At 41.9% G+C, this 16,683-nt stretch overlaps 1 protein-coding gene across 1 annotated transcript in view; it reads right to left on the minus strand.

Moving 5' to 3' along the window:
- gnaz (guanine nucleotide binding protein (G protein), alpha z polypeptide) overlaps nucleotides 1-14,002 on the minus strand; it is a 37,449-nt gene extending 23,447 nt beyond the window's left edge. Inside the window, exon 1 of the mRNA XM_037752910.1 lies at nucleotides 13,705-14,002. The gene's annotated coding sequence lies outside the window, so the exon portion shown is untranslated. The remainder of the gene's footprint in view (nucleotides 1-13,704) is intronic.
- Between the last annotated feature and the right edge of the window lie 2,681 nt (nucleotides 14,003-16,683).

Here is a 16,683-nt window from a genome sequence, read left to right on the forward strand (position 1 = left end):
AATTTCCGTGGGCATTAGCATTTCTTTGAAAGGGATGAGAAATTCAAACTCTGGTTGTTGTGACGCTGTTGACAGTTGAAACAAACGCTATCAGATTATCATCTCCAACTGCAAAAACTGTAAACACAAGAAGAGCACTCCTTTTGAAAGAGCAGACTAAGTGTCATTTCAGTGATGCCTACAAAAGAAAAGTAATTTCTGTGCGACGGTAGGGTATTGAATACTGATATATACTGTATGAACACTTGCTTGGTTGGTCATTGACAAAGCGATCATAGTCTTGAGGCTGTAATCGCTGGAGGTTTTTAAATATTTAATCAGGAGCAGACATGTTCTAGCAGCTCTTTTCTTTTCAATAAAGCAGCTGTAAATATTCCAATTTTCAATTTGCATATTTTGAAAGAGATCAAACCTTTAAGTGTTCTTTATTGCTTTGTGACTGATTAATGAATGAACACATGGAACCAATATGAGATTCAGCAGCAAACAATCAGTTTTTCAGCTTTTGCTTGAACTTAATCAAATAAACCAAATAAATAAAATTAGAATAATCTAAGAGAACAATACGCCTATCATACTATAAACAGGAGACAGGTGGGGTCAGTAACATAAAGCAAAAGCAAGATATCTAAAAGTAGAAGCCTTTCATTGGAAGGAAATGTTGGATTTTACTCTCTAAACAAAAAATCAATTTTAGACTCAAAACATGAGGTTTCAATCTTTGCTGTACTGAGCTGAATACGGTGGACCACAACATCTTGGTGTCTGATGGGCTGCACATGACTCAAATCAAGTCTGGAATCATAGTGTGTGTTTTATTATGTACAGTATTTATAGTTTATATGTGATTATTCAGCCCAGTCGCACAGCATTTCATAAAATAGTCACAAAATTGAATGTATTGATTCGTGTACATAGACATGAATTTCACATTTTTGTAATGGTCAGAACGAAATTTGTAAATAATCCACGTAATTGTGAACCGGGAAGTATAAAGAGTGGCAAATGCTGCGTAGGGAGGAGGCTGGGGTGGATGGGTGACCGGGTGACCGGTGTTTGTGTCCCGTGTGAAACCAGAAGTCAAAGTTGATTTATTATCGCGTAACTTCCGTATTTAAGTTACCCCACTTCCAGAGTTATTTTAACCCAAACCACAATCTTTTCTGAAAGCTATCAAAGTAGTTTTTGTCACGTTACTTTCGTACTTAAGTTATGGCACTTCTGGTGTTATTTAAACTCAAACCGTGATCTAACTAAGTAGTTTTGCTGCCTAAACCTAACCAAGTTGATCTATTCCTAAACCAAACTACGTAGTTTCATTTGAAAAGAAGGGAGAGGAAATTAACACATAATGATTTGCTGGACATTCGTAGGAAAAAGCACGAAAAATACGTTGTTGAAAGTCGTAGCTGAGCGTCACGAAAAAAAAGGGAAATTCGTGTCTATGTACACGAATCAAATAGATCAAATTTCGTGACTATTTCACAAACTGCCGTCAGACTGTGTTGGATCATTGTGTGGACATAATGATTATGGCCACTTGTAAATTTCACATTGTGCTTATGCAATCTGGTATCACGCCAAAGCATGTAATTGACCCACCTATCCATCAGAAGATAGCGTCAGTGTCACGTTTTGCCTCGCCAAGGTGTGGATATTACACGTGTGTATGAAGTTACAGTAGCCTACCATCAGGGGGCAACAAAACCCCTTAGTTAGGTTCAGGAAAAACGTCATGGTATGCCCTAAAATAAGTACATCAAATAAGTACAATACGTACGGAAACAACATAACATCACTATAAAAAACATGTCACGAACATCACTAACGTAAATGATAAAACAGAACTCCTGATTGAAAGTCGTGTGTTTGTTGGACCCATCCACCTCCCCTCCCGCCCGCCCGCCATAAGTAGTCTTTCTTACTTTTTATTCTACGTCACTAGCTCTGAGCGTAGCGTATTTATGCGGATGCGTTTACATTGCAGTCAGTACACACTACATGGCGTACAAATGACACACCAAAAGCAAGAACGGCGTACTTATTGCACGCTTTTGCCTTATTATTTGCATTATCGTGTCATTCATACGCCTTTTTGTTCGACCAGGCTGCTTTATAATATATGCACTTATATTACCATATACCTACTATATGTTTAGTTTATGGGATACATTTTGTATTAAAGTAAGTCTAGTGCTTGTTTGGGGGGCGGGGGGGTTTGAATGATGATTACATCATATTCGAAGGTGTTTCTGATGTTCTCATGTACTGTATGTACACGGGGAGGATATTATATTAGCAACACAACAAAGTACAGCCTCTAAATTGACCATAGAGCTGAATCAACACCCGGCTGACACATTGTCAACACAGCTAAACTTGACAAAGGAAGGATTTATCGCAGGGTTATTGTATTGGACGGCATTAAGTACCCTATAAACTGGTGACTCATTGCATTTTGATTGGTTGTCAGTGTCAATATTGACCCGTTTGATGAAGCGTAGACTGCATTATGAAGAATGGAAATAGAAACATAATTCATTCTGTGTTTCCTAAGACGGTAGAGGTGAAATATTGTATAAATCTAGCTGAAATATTCATAAAATTACCTGTGTAACATGCCCTGATCTACACGCATTTTGACTAGCAATATCAACTCATAACTCCAAAGCAGAGTTTTCATTACAACTAATTGACCCACACCGTGTAGTTGCTATATTTGACCTGACCATCAAACTAATGTAGTGGCCTTTATTACCTTAATGGCTCGACGTCTAATACTTTCAAAGAGCTCAAAACCTCCATCCCATGTCAGATGGATCAGGGATGTAATGTTTCATCTTAAGTTGGAGAAGATAAAATTCATCTTAAGGGGCAATAAGGATAGGTTCAAGCCAATCCCAGCTGACATTGGGCGAAGGCGGGGTACACCCTGGACAGGTCGCCAGACTATCACAGGGCTGAAACATAGAGACAGACAACCATTCACGCTCACATCCACACCTACGGGCTATTTAGAGTCAACTATTAACCTAACATGCATGTGTTTGGACTGTGTGAGGAAGCCGGAGAACCCGGAAGGGCCCCAAGCCGGGTTTGACCCTCTTTGCTGTGAAGCGACAGTGCTAACCACCGCACCATTGTGCCGTATCATATTAAACTGAATATCTTTTGGTTTTGGACTGCCAAAACAAGACATTTAAAGACATCATCTTGGAATTTGATAAGCAGGGTTGGACATTTTTCACTATTTTCATAACATTTTATAACGATTAATCTAGAAAATATATGGCAGATTAATCGATAATGAAAATAATAATTAGTTGCAGTCCTAGTCTGGAATGGCCCAATTTGTATTAATCGTAGGTTGAGAGTACCTCTACGTGTATACTCGGTGAACAATGTTGAAGCTGTTTGTCTGTTTTCCTCATTGATTCAAAGCTCTTGTCCTTACTGTCTGCTGCTGTTTTTCCTCTCTCTGTACAGACGTAGGCAAAGTTGTTGGTAACATTCCGTTAAAGAGAGAAAAACCCACAATGGTCACTGAAATAACTTGAAACTGACAAAAGTAATAATAAATAAAAATTCACTGAAAATTAACTAATGAAAATCAGATATTGTTTTTGAATTATGGTTCAGCAGATTAATTTAAAAAAACAAACTAATGAAACTGGCCTAGACAAAAATGATGGTAACATTAACTTAATATTTTGTTGCACAACCTTTTGAGGCAATCACTGCAATCAAGTGATTTCTGTAACGCTCAATGAGACTTCTGCACCTGTCGACAGGTATGTTGGCCCACTCCTCGTGAGCAAACTGCTCCAGCTGTCTCAGGTTTGAAGGGTGCCTTCTCCAGACAGCATGTTTCAGCTCCTTCCACAGATGTTCAATAGGATTTAGATCAGGGCTCATAGAAGGCCACTTCATAACAGTCCAATGTTTAGTTCTTAGCCATTCTTGGGTGTTTTTAGCTGTGTTTTGGGTCATTATCCTGTTTGAGGACCCATGACCTGCAACTGAGATCAAGCTTTCTGACACTGGGCAGCACATTTCGCTCCAGAATGCCTTGATAGTCTTGAGATTTCATTGCACAGATTCAAGACACCCTGTGCCAGATGCAACAAAGCAGCCCCATAACATAACCGAGCCTCCTCCATGTTTCACATTAGGTACAGTGTTCTTTTCTTTGGATGCTTCATCTCTTCGTCTGTGAACATAGAGCTGATGTGACTTGCCAAAAAGCTCCAGTTTTGTCTCATCTGTCCAAAGGACATTCTCCCAGAAGCTTTGTGGCTTGTCAATATGCATTTTGGAAAATTCCAGTCTCGCTTTTTTATGATTTGGTGTCCTCCTCGGTTGTCTTCCATTAAGTCCACTTTGGCTCAAACAGTGACGGATGGTGCGATCTGACACTGATGTACCTTCACCTTGGAGTTCACCTCTAATCTCTTTGGAAGTTGTTCTGGGCTCTTTGGTTACCATTCGTATTATCCGTCTCTTCAATATGTCATCAATTTTCCTCTTGCGGCCACGTCCAGGGAGGTTGGCTATAGTCCCATGGACCTTAAACTTCTGAATAATATGTGCAGCTGTAGTCACAGGAACATCAAGCTGCTTGGAGATGGTCCTATAGCCTTTACCTTTAACATGAAGGTCTATAATGTTCTTTCTGATCTCCTGAGACAACTCTCTCCTTAGCTTTCTGTGGTCCATGTTCAGTGTGGTACACACCATGATACCAAACAGCACAGTGACTACTTTTCACCCTTTAAATAGGCAGACTGACTGATTACAAGTTTGAAGACACCTGTGATGCTAATTACAGGACACACCTTAGTTTAATATGTCCCTATGGTCACATTATTTTACATCTTTTCTAGGGGTACCATCATTTTTGTCTAGGCCAGTTTCATCAGTTTGTTTTTTAAAATGATTCTGTTGAACCACAATTCAAAAGCAACAGCTGATTTTCATTAGTTAATTTTCAGTAAATTTTTATTTATTATTACTTTTGTCAGTTTCAAGTTATTTCAGTGACCATTGTGGGTTTTTCTCTCTTTAACGGAACATTACCAACAACTTTGCCTACGTCTGTATGTCTGTCTGTCTCTGTTCTGGCTGTGTGTAATTTATTGTTTTCAAAATTATATTTTATCTAGAAGATCTGGGAGTGTGGAGTGGAGAGAGGAGTGTGTGTGTGGGTTTGGGGGGGGGGGGGGGGGGGTACCATGTAAAATTATTCAATATGTGATTTGTACGCATGTTAAAATTGGAAATGGAAATTAACAGATAAAAAAATCAGAATATTTTCACATATATTTATCAAGTAACATTTTAAAAGGCTGCAGCTACGATCTAGAATAATCAGGACATTTCTCATTGAAAGAAATATGCCATAAATGCTATGTTGTTAAAAACATTTGCTTCTCATTTAACTCTAAGCTTAAAGTGGAATCTTTGAAGCTGAAATAAGAAAAAGATATTGAAATAGGCCTCTTGTTTGTGTTCTCTGACTTATCCCAGCTCCAATCTACTAAGGCCTACTGCCTCAGAGCCGAGAGGAGTACTGGAGATGTTACTAGTCTGGCAAGGTTTCCAGGAATTCCTACATCTAGCAGCTAATACTGTGCACGATGGGGAGCTTTTGATAAGATGGAGCTGGCTACTTTGGCGATTATAATCTTAATCTGTCAAAATCCTTTGGCCATCATAAACGTGGGAACCATGAATAGATAAAAAAAAAATGCTGTTGCCCTTTAACTCCTTCCAATCCGCCTGATAATCTTTTCACCACACCGCATTTATGACTAGATACTAACCAAGAACAAATGGATAATGGCATTTTGAACTGATTAGTAATAGTAGAAACAGGGTGGATGTTTTGTTCCAGTGCCAAAGGCGAAATCCAGAAACTAAAATTGACCCTTTACATGCAAGGCAGAAATGCAGCTCCACAAAACAGTGGTTTATGGAGAGATTTCTGACTTTCCAAAGGACAGAAAGAAGCTCTACAGTAAGTCATAGGTGGGTGATCTGCAGGGCACGACACTGTGAATGTGTTTTTGTGTCCACAGACTGCAACTATAACGATGTGGAATCTGGGACAAAAGGCAGACAGTCAATTTCATGCTTCTAGCAGCAGAATAATAGATCAATATCACCCCGATGCCAGTTGCTAACACAGATCCTGTAGATAACGTTACATCATGTGATGCTGCTGATAAAAATACTGTTTTGTTGCTAGTAATAACTGAAATACCTGCTTTTCTGTGCATTCCAACCTAGAAAGCCTGCGTCGGTGTGATGAGTCAGAGCTTCATGGTCGACACATCCTACGTCAGAATCATATGAGATATAGGTCGCAGGCAGAGTGATTCTGAGCACCATTCAGCAACAGTTTGCGTCACTTTATGCGAGATTTAGCGCTTGATCCTAAAAGTGCTGCGTCCGGACTAGCCTACTTTTCTGACAATAATCCAGTCCTCCTTGTACGTCATCTGTTCTTGAGAATAGATTGGACTACAGAGTGAAAATTGAACAAACAGGGGACCTTGTCATTCAGGCTGAACAAGGATTCCTAGTTAACCACATTTACACAGTGAAGACACATTTAAATGGGCTGTCAAAGAGTCTCAAGAATGAGCCTGTCAGCAACCGTGTGTCTAGGATGTCTAGGAAGAAGACTCCTGGGGGAAGGTGTCTGAAAGCCTCTCATGTCAGATAGCACCTTCGCTTCAAAATCATATGTCAGGTGACATTGGATCTAATGGATTTTAAATTCATGTTGTCATTATAGTCGGGCTCCATCAGAGGGTTTTTTCTGTGCTTGGAGTAGAGCTGTGGCTCTGTGTCCTGCATATTTACTGTATGACTTGTAGGTAGCCCTTTCTAGCAAAAAGGAAAAAGAAAAAGAGGAAAAGCCAAGCTTTGAAATGGTAGGTCAACAATGTCACCAGCTAGCAGGTGAAGAAAGTCAAACATCGCGCAAAAAATGAAGTTGGGGGAGACCAAAACAGAGCTAAAAACATAGACTGTATATATAGATGGAAGGCGCGTCTCCACTTCCTCCCATTGTACAAAAATGAAGCCAAAATATCCCGGATAGGGAGCTGCCATCTTGAGGTTTGTACGTCATTTGGAGAGAGTCTGCGCAGTAGTGATCGGGGGGGGCTGGAGTCGCGGTATCAAGGTCCCATCCACACACCAACCCGAGCCAATCCAAAGCCGAGCACGGACGCAGTTTGTTAGCGTGAGCCACTTAGCTGCTACGTAAGCACCACGGTAGCTGTTTGGCTAGAAAGACACAACAACTAACCATAATATCTCTATAACTACATTTATGATCAAATTGACACGTTTCATTACACAGACTGGTGAAAGATCAAGTTACATCTCCTCTCTCGTACGATTCCCGAGCCTCCGGCTCCGCGACTACTTCACTCAGAGCAGCTGTCAATCACAGCTGTCAACCATGACGTCTCACCCTCTTTTTATAGCATCAAATAAATAATTAAAACCAAACACAAAATGAACACTAACATACATCAGTGTGATAAGAGCTACCTAAAATGACAGAAAACATCTTTGGGGAAAAATGTATTTGACGTGTACTCTGAGTTTTTAGATTGGCCCATGTCCCATCTAGCTAACATGGAGGGGGTGGGATTTATGACCTATACTGCAGCCAGCCACCAGGGGGCGATCCAGATGATTTGGCTTCACTTTGGGGGAGCTGTCATGTCGTCCATCTTTATATACAGTCTATGGTTAAAAAGAAGAGTAGAAGAGTAGTAGTAGGCCAGTAAACATGACTCCAAATGAATGCTCCGTGTCTGCTGGATGTGTATGTCGACAACTGTACGCCACTGATACGGTGGTGGCTGTGTAGCTAAGGACTCTTTTCTGTGCTCCCTAGTGGCACAAAATTGAATAATGCAGCTTTAAGAAAAACACTGCTCTTATCTAAGGACATCCATAACATGCATGAAATCTTGTCATATTTGCTTTTTTCCGGCGATGTGACTCTACCTATTCATTATGAATGGACCAAATCATCTGGGAGTTGAAGCTAAATCTAATATAAGATAGAAAACTGAGTAGTCTGTCATTGGCTTTATCTAAAATTGCTATCGTAATATGATATTCAAACGTAGTTATTGTAAACTCTTCATATATCTCTCACTTGTTTGTTCAACATTTCGTGCTATCACCTCATGTTATCACAACTGCCATGCTGTCCTGAGTGCAGAATTCAGAGAAAGATGCTTGTGTACTGTACACATGTGAGGACACTACTCATTCATTATAGAACACAATGATGGGCAGTGTTCTCCTCCCTACTCCCCCAAAACAGTGGGCTGTTTAGAGGGTGGAGACGGGGTGGGGGGAGGTTCGGCCTCTGCATGCTAGATGCTTTTTCGTGATAATGCTCCGTTTAACGTCGCTGATCTCAATGGCTGTGTTCCCCCTTCTCCAATCCAGCGGGTCACACTGAGTCACAAGGCCAGCCAGCGACGACAATGGCATGTTTGTGCACAGGCTGAGCTATGGGTAGGCCGTCTGATGTGAAGGGATAAGATGGCACAAGGTGGACACTAGCGTCTTGTACAAGCAAAATGTGAGTTACATGTGTGAGTCTTTGGATATCTGTCTGTTCAGATCTTTTGCTGCCGGTGCATGCAGACGCTTTTTCTTCTGCTTTCATTGAGAGAGCTTCTCTCACTATATCACATAGATCAAAACAATTCAGGTTATAAGCAGTCTAATCTTCATTCAAACACTCCAACGTGCTATTCATTTGGGTCATGACAGATAAGATAAACGCTTTCTGCAGCAGAAGGAAATTGTGGGTAACAGACACATTCAGGCTTGTACAACCCACAGATTTGATAACTGAAACAGGAAAAGGAGAAATAACTCACACTGCAGCACATGCAACAGCCATTAACAAACGCAATCAGCACAGTAAAAAAAATAAGCGCTGTAAGGGACAATGATGAAGTAGAAGCTAAAAGGAATAATAAAGAGTATCTTACATATTGCAGTGGGGCGGTTGCTCCTGCAGAGACTTTGCAAGATTTACACCAAATGATGAAATCGCCATCCAAAAAGGCCACACCTATATTTTGATTCAATTATGTATGCTCTATTGCCAAGCCCCCAACAGATGCCAGCCAACAATTGAAAACAGTTGTAGTTATGTGTGTTTGCAGGATGAATGTGTGGGGAAGGGAAAGATATAACAAAACGTCACCTGTTCAAACAGGGAAAGGCAATTATACTGCATGTTAAACATTGGAAATCAGAATTAATTTCTCTACTAGACCACAACAGTGGACTGTAGAGGTCACTGACCACCGGTTTTACTCCACTTTCAGGTATTTTTACTGGAAAAGCAGACCTGCATGCCCTCATCAAAACAAGCTCATTGTTGTGCTGTAAACTTTATTTTTGGGCTATGCTCCAGAAAGCCTGTAGTAATACAGCAGGATGTAGTGCCATGCCAGGAAAGAGCAGAGCTAGACATCATGGCTAAAGCTGCATGCTAACTGTAACTGTAACATGCGGTCAAGCCAGACGTCACTCTCATCTCTGTGGTCAAATCGGCCGATGATTCAACTGTAGAGCATCCATGTATTGACATTTATGGTAAATGCATTCAAACGGCCCCGATGGAGCTGTCACCGAGCTGACGGGAAGAGCTCAGAGCTAGTGATGTACCGGAAGTATACGCGTATGAATACATCCAGTATTCAAGATAAGGTGTTAACAAAGGGAACTATATATACAAAATACATATATGCAAATAAGATTGATTGGATAATATTCACCAGAAGTATAAAACATTACATGTGCCTTATAAATTAAAAAGAAAATACAATTAATTTGTGAAGGAAATGTCTTTATTTTTTTATTTTTTGGGTTGAAAAAATGTATTTTATTTTTTAATATTTCCAGACAATGACTGATATATATGACTTCAGGACATCTCTGATTACATACATGCTGAAAAATCAAACATTTCTACCATATTAATTTAGATATTTCCAAAATTTAAAAGTCTCTAGAAGTATATGATTCAACTTTTTCCCATGGTCTAGTGTTAAAAAACGTATCGCAATAATTCGTAATATCGAATCGCAATATTATAAAATCGCAATACATATCGAATCAACACGAAAGTATCGTGCTAAAATCGAATCGGAAGATAGGTTTATCAGCCCTAATGCACACGCACTCCTTTCATTTCCTTCAGTATAGACCAACATCCCTCACCAGCGTGTAGTAGGCCATACACTCCCTCATCATCCCCCGCTCCTCCGTCTCTTCCACCTCCTTGTTGTCATATGACCGCTGTTATGTGTGTGCAATGGAACACAACGCGTTGCTCTGTTAGTCCCCTCTGCTCTGCCCTCTTAGATTTGAGTGCTGTAAGTAAAAGCCCTCTCAGGAAAACAGACAGGCCCCTGTATGTGACTACCAGCGAAGATTAGAAAGGAGGGCAAAGAGAAAGAGAGGGATGAATCGAGCCCCCAAAAACAGATAAATCAATCGCTCACTCAGTCACAGAGCCCCGCCCTAAGATGTAGTTTGATTCAGCTGACAGCTCTCCTCACTGATGCTTTAAAGTCATTCATTAGTCCTCTGTACATCAGCGCCTGTCTAAAAGGAATGGCTGCCAAACAGCCGTTTGTGTGGAGATGACACTTTGTCCCAGTACCTGGCAGGGATTAAAGACCCAAAACAAACACAAATGCTGAGCCAGCTGAATCAAGAGCAATCTGAACATACAGAATGACAAAGCAGCTGAGAGACCTGAACTTTACGGACATGGTTTTATAGGATATTTTAAGATCCCCGTTAATTCTCACAACTACTGAAGCAAATGTACAAGACTCATGTGGTACTCCCTCTCTAGGAAATAAGTGACATCTTAGATTAATCATTTTATTAAGTAGGCTGCCGAGGGAACTGCGCTCGGCCCCCTCGGTGCTTAACTGTAATAGAGCTGAGTTTAATTGTCCAAGTCGACTGTGTGCTCACCTAAAAAGGTTAAAGATGGCTAAAAGTGCACCGGACGGTGACATCGGCCTCCTCGGTGCCGCCTCAACAGCCACTGTCACTTTAAAACCAAGTCTGTCGCTGCTGTCCCCTGCCATTATGTCACCCAGCGGAGTGGATGGAGCAAGTAACAAAGGAGGTGGAAGGAGGTCAACTCAGCATAGGTTTTGTCACACTATTGCTCTCGTTTTTTTTTCATGTGCAGAAAGGTCGCTCGAGTGGCAGCACACTGTACATTAGCATTGAAACAAAAGAGAACAAAAACATTCGCTGTTGGAAGAGGCTTTATGCTTAATTTATGTGATGTGTATTCCACTGCTGGTTTAAGAATTCATGTTGAGGTTTGTGTGTTTGGCTCAACAATAATCAAAATCAGAGCAGCAGAGCAGTTTCTCTTCAATATTATGTTCAAACAGTCTGAATAAGGGTATCATGACATTTTTCAGCGTGTGTGTGCGTTTGTGTGTGAAACCTGGTGAATTATGTAAGCATGTGATTAACCTTTATATTTTGCACTGGACCTCGTCATCCATCATTTTAAAGCCAAGGTCATTAGTGACCTCTGACATTTTTTGACAGGTCGCAGAAGGGAATTTTGATGAAATAATTAGGGTTGATTAAAGTGGATGTGACCACGGTTTGTGTTTTAGTGGCCAGCAAGTGACTGATACTGTTGAGAGGAGGTCACAACTGGACAAAATCATCAAAAACACTGAATTGTGGGTGCAAAACAAAGAAGGCGAGACACTGTCTTGCCTGCAAAATGCATGCAAAACATTTATTGTCGCAATATTATAGGCCACTGTTTTTGTTTTCTCCCAGTAACTGACATGGAAGCAACATGACGTGCATCTTCTCTTGAGATTGCATCATGAAGAATTAGGCAGCTGCACATTTTGGTAACCACCCTAAATCACAAATCAAACATCCTTGAAGTTTTAATGATTGAACAACAATACACCAGTTTACTGTGCTTCCAGTCATCTATGCTTGAAAAACACGAGGATGTTAACTAATTTGATTTATCAACGGTGGTGAGATCAGAAAGAAATAAAGATATAGATGTCTCTTAGCTAATGAGGAGGTGTTACACAACCTGAACAAATATGGTTTGTATGCTGCAAAACCAGCTTCTGAAGTCCAAAAATGTAAAAGCATTTTCTTGATGAAGAACAGTAAATTCAACTTGCAGCGACCCATAAAGGCTCGTTCCAATCTGTCAGCATTACACCATGACAGCGATCAATATCCCTATCCAGTTTTTCTCACAAACCAGGCAACATTACACGGGTTCAGCAAAAGTATCAATCTAATATTCCTGATTAATTTGTTGGTACCAGTAGTGTTGAAGAGATAAAGGCATGGTGGAATGTATCCACCATCTTTGCCTTGATTCACAGATGTCTCAGGGCCTCGATGTGAGCTGCTGCCGGTGGAGCTATCACAGGCACAGCCAGCGTTTTTTTTGTTTTTTTTTCTCTATGTCACATGCTCAGAAAAAGCGCTGTCTTTCTACCGCCGTGAAATCATCACGGTCTTTCCCCCCCTCTCTCTCTCATCCAATCTGTTCCAAATCTTCTCTTTCCTTCATTCTCTCTCTCTCTGACTCTCTGCTGCATCAACCTCCGCCCCTCTGCCCCATCTGCCTCCCTACTGTTAAACCCCCCAGCCCCTCGACCCCTCCCTGCACTGGTTCTCTCTCTCTCTCTCTCTCTCTCTCTCAAGCATGTAACACAAACACACATACAGTACGCACAAATACACATGCTCTCCTGATGCTGCACAACCAATCCCAACCCCCCATTGAAAGAAATACAGTAATGCTCTGTTAAAAATGTGAAAGGTTGTTGAAACAGAAAAATGTCACAAATCATGCTGTTTCGCCTGCTGAGTAATGAACACGCTCTCCTCTCTCTCTCTCTCTCTCCCTCTTTCCCCCCCATCTCTACACGTTAAGATTTTACATTCATAAGCAGACACAAATGAACCAAATAAATCCAAGCTGCAGATTATTAATGAATGTGAATTTCCCCCACCCGTAGAACAGGAGATGCTCAAATCCTACAACGTTGCTGTGTTGCTGTCAGGGCCACAATTTGCCCGCTTATCCCAGTGCCCGCCAGCTCGGCGGGGTTTGTACGCCTCCCACTGCAAATTCACATTCAATGTCTGGTGAAGTGAAGTGCTGAACACCTGATCGTGTGCTTTTACTCTCTCATTTCCCCTTTTTCCATACAGCTTATGGCCTAGACAGAGCACACACACACACACACACACACACACATCTTTGATGCATCCTTCACTTGTCCTACATACAGTAATTACATGAACGCCTCAGATAAGAGCCCTTCTATAAGGACCGAGGATGCTCTGGGAAGATGATGAGTCAAATTGCAAGCATAAGACACAGCAGCGTCCGTTGGCACCGAGCTAGCAGGGTGGAGGAGGGGACTGGACAGGCTGCCTGCCTTGGTGCCATCTCTGAACATCACCTTCCCCATTTTTATCAGGAAAAACACACTCGCCCTGCACAGAACGGCTCTAATGAAATAGCATCTTGCCTCACCTCTGTGTCCAAATCAGAGCGGTGATTACAAAAAAAAAGCAGCTTTGTGTCTGTTTGAGAGTAGTCAGGCTTACCGTGCTCACAAGCCAGCATCCATTTACAAAGGATACTGCAGACAAGCCCCTTGCAGGGAGAGAGAGAAAGGCTCTGTGCAATCCACCTTTAGTCCCGCTGCTTCTTCATCTTCATATCTTCCTCAGGGTCACACACACACACACTCAAACATACACCTCTCTCTCTCTCTTTCAGTGCTCCTCTTTCTCTGTCTTATTAACGTCTGCGTTCTATATCCTCTCTTGTTCTGCTCCGAGGCAGTTGAGACACTGCAGCGATGGGGGTGGAGGGCGTGTATATATGTGTGCGTGTGTTTGAGTGTGTCAGAGACGGAGAGAGGCAGAGAGAGGGAGTGCAGGACAGAAATGGAGGGAGGAGTCAGCAGGGATAGAGAGAGAGAAGGGGGAAATGGTCAGGATTAAATCATGAGAGTAACAGAGGGAGAAAAAACAGGCTTTGATGGGGCAGCTACAGCATCCAGTGTATCTTTATTTCATGCTGTAATGATAAAATATACATAAAGGAATCTGCCGGCTAGAATGGAGGTGATACAGTGAGTGGATGTGTTTCTTATATGCTTGCTGACAGGCCAGCAGCAGGATTGGTTGTGATTTCATTGATGACTGAAAAAACATACAAGATAGGGAGAGAGGGAGGAGGAGGAGGAGGAGAAGGGGACTGGAGAGGAGAGGAAGGGAGGGGAGGGGAGAAATGACGACAAAGGAATGGGAGGGGGATTGGACGATGGTGTAATGTGCTGTTTCCGTGCCAACTGTTTCTGTGACAGTGGGACCACTTCCTTTTTTGCTATTGGCTATAACCGAGAATTGATAGAGGCTCAGGCAAATGAGGCAGCATGCCACTGGGTGTGAATGGGTGTATTTCCTCCACTTCTTGTTATAATCTCTGGGAAAACAAAATGAACGTGTTTTTTGCTTGACTGCAGCCACACTCGCTGGAGCACGATTGTGAATTATCGCTTTGTCATTATGGATACCACCAGTGTGTAAAAAAAGGACTCCTCCCTTCCTTCTGACGCACACAAACACACTGTACGACAGGAAAAAATCCCCCAGATCAGGTTGCTCAGGGTGTGTAGTGTAATGTAATTGCCTGGACACCAATCCTGGTGTCATGAACTGTGAGATAATTAATCGGCTATAGGCCAGAGCGAGCGCACATCTGGTGGGGGCGAGCAACTTTGCCTCTCCCTGACCTTTCATCCGGCCCCTTTAATCCGCTCTGGCAGGCAGGTGGTGTAATTGTCCCCATTCTTTCTCCCTGTCACTTTCTCCCTCGCTGTGATCATCAATTACCTTAAACAGACGCTCGATCTCAACACACAGTCGGTCCCTTCCTCTTTTAGTGGCCATTTAATACTGTAGAATTGTGTCGGTTTCAGCTTTAGTGCAGAGGGAACTTCTCTAAAAATGAGTAACAGAAACAGACAATAGTGCAATAACATAATGTAAGTCAGGTGCGTGAAACTGTAACCTGCTACAAAACCCCCCATAAAGCCACACTGGGATGTCCCTATTACATATATTCAAACACACCTGCCAGTAAACAGGACACCATTTTTGATACACAAAACATACCAAGAAAGTCCCTGTAGAGTATGTCACATACAAAATAGCCTTGGCTCTGAACTAGGTTGTTTCCGTTTCGCCTTCACATCTCAAACCTGTGACGGTCTACCTGACCACATCACACGGGAAATAAAATCTGCAGGAGTGACAGAAACATTACGCATGTTTTCATGTTCTTGAGTACGAAATGTTTCGATTTCTGTCCCGAATGAGAAGATCTATTAGGCAGATAGAAACACAAAGCAACAATCAGTCAAGTTCCTGATGGTCACAGGCGATGGTGATATACATCAGACGGGTACTTCGCAAAAAGTCAAGGCCGCGCGAAGATCCCATAGACTTCAATGCAATTTGACATATGTTTGGATCAATCGTTTGTTTTATACATATGTCTAATCATTATTTTGCGACCTTGCCTGAACCTACAATTCTAAAATTGTATTTAGCAAACGCTTTTGTCCAAAGCGACGTACATCTGAGAGTTCCTACAACACAAGCAAAGATCAAGATAGGAGGGAACAACGCGAGTAAGTGCCAACAACAGCTTCAAGTCCGATCGGACACAGGCGCCGACAGGCAGTGCACAGAGGCAATGCACAGGGTGTATAGAAGCAGATTCCCTTTTTTCATCATCATCATCATTAACAATATCAACGACGTCATCAATGTCATCATCATCATGAATATCTTAATCAACATCAACAACATCCTCAATATCCTCATCATCGATATCATCGTCATCGGTGTCATTGAACCTGAGCGTTCGCGTGACCTTAATAAATGAAGGTTGATCGCCGTCATGTCCCCCTCAGTCTTCCCCCGTCCAACACAGCGGCTGGACATTGCTTATCTAGAAGTCTATACATATTTGAATGAATCACGTCAGGCTAAGTGTTTCCTGTAAATGACCGAGGGGTTAATAGCCAACTGTTTGATCTACAGGCTGAGATTTAGTTGGCCTTGGTTAACCCGCTACACAACGGCTTTTCGTCATTTTCTCTCCAGCGAGTTTCTTTCCCCCAAAAGGGAGCGCAGCCTCGACGATGACTTGATGCAGCCATAAAGCCCCTTTATTATATATATTTTTAGGACATGGCAGGGGAACAAATCGGAGATCAGCATTTTTAGATGTATTGTTGGTGCAACCAACTACACAGCAACTCTTCAGCATAGCGATATTACTATTACCAGTTTGTTTAAAGTAGACGTTTAGAGACATGTCTCAACTTCTTCTGTTTACGCTGTTGCCGCCTATGGGGACACGGGACAAGGGATTGTTTTCCCCCAAAAAGGGGCGTGGTCATGCAAGCCTACTCTGGATGACGTATTGTCGGTCTGATGTATGCCGTATTGCCATTTATTACACGGCTTTGTTGAATACTCAATTCTGATTGGTCAATATCAGCATTC

This window comes from Sebastes umbrosus, chromosome 19, assembly GCF_015220745.1.
Source record: "Sebastes umbrosus isolate fSebUmb1 chromosome 19, fSebUmb1.pri, whole genome shotgun sequence".
Classification (NCBI taxonomy): Eukaryota; Metazoa; Chordata; class Actinopteri; order Perciformes; family Sebastidae; genus Sebastes; species Sebastes umbrosus.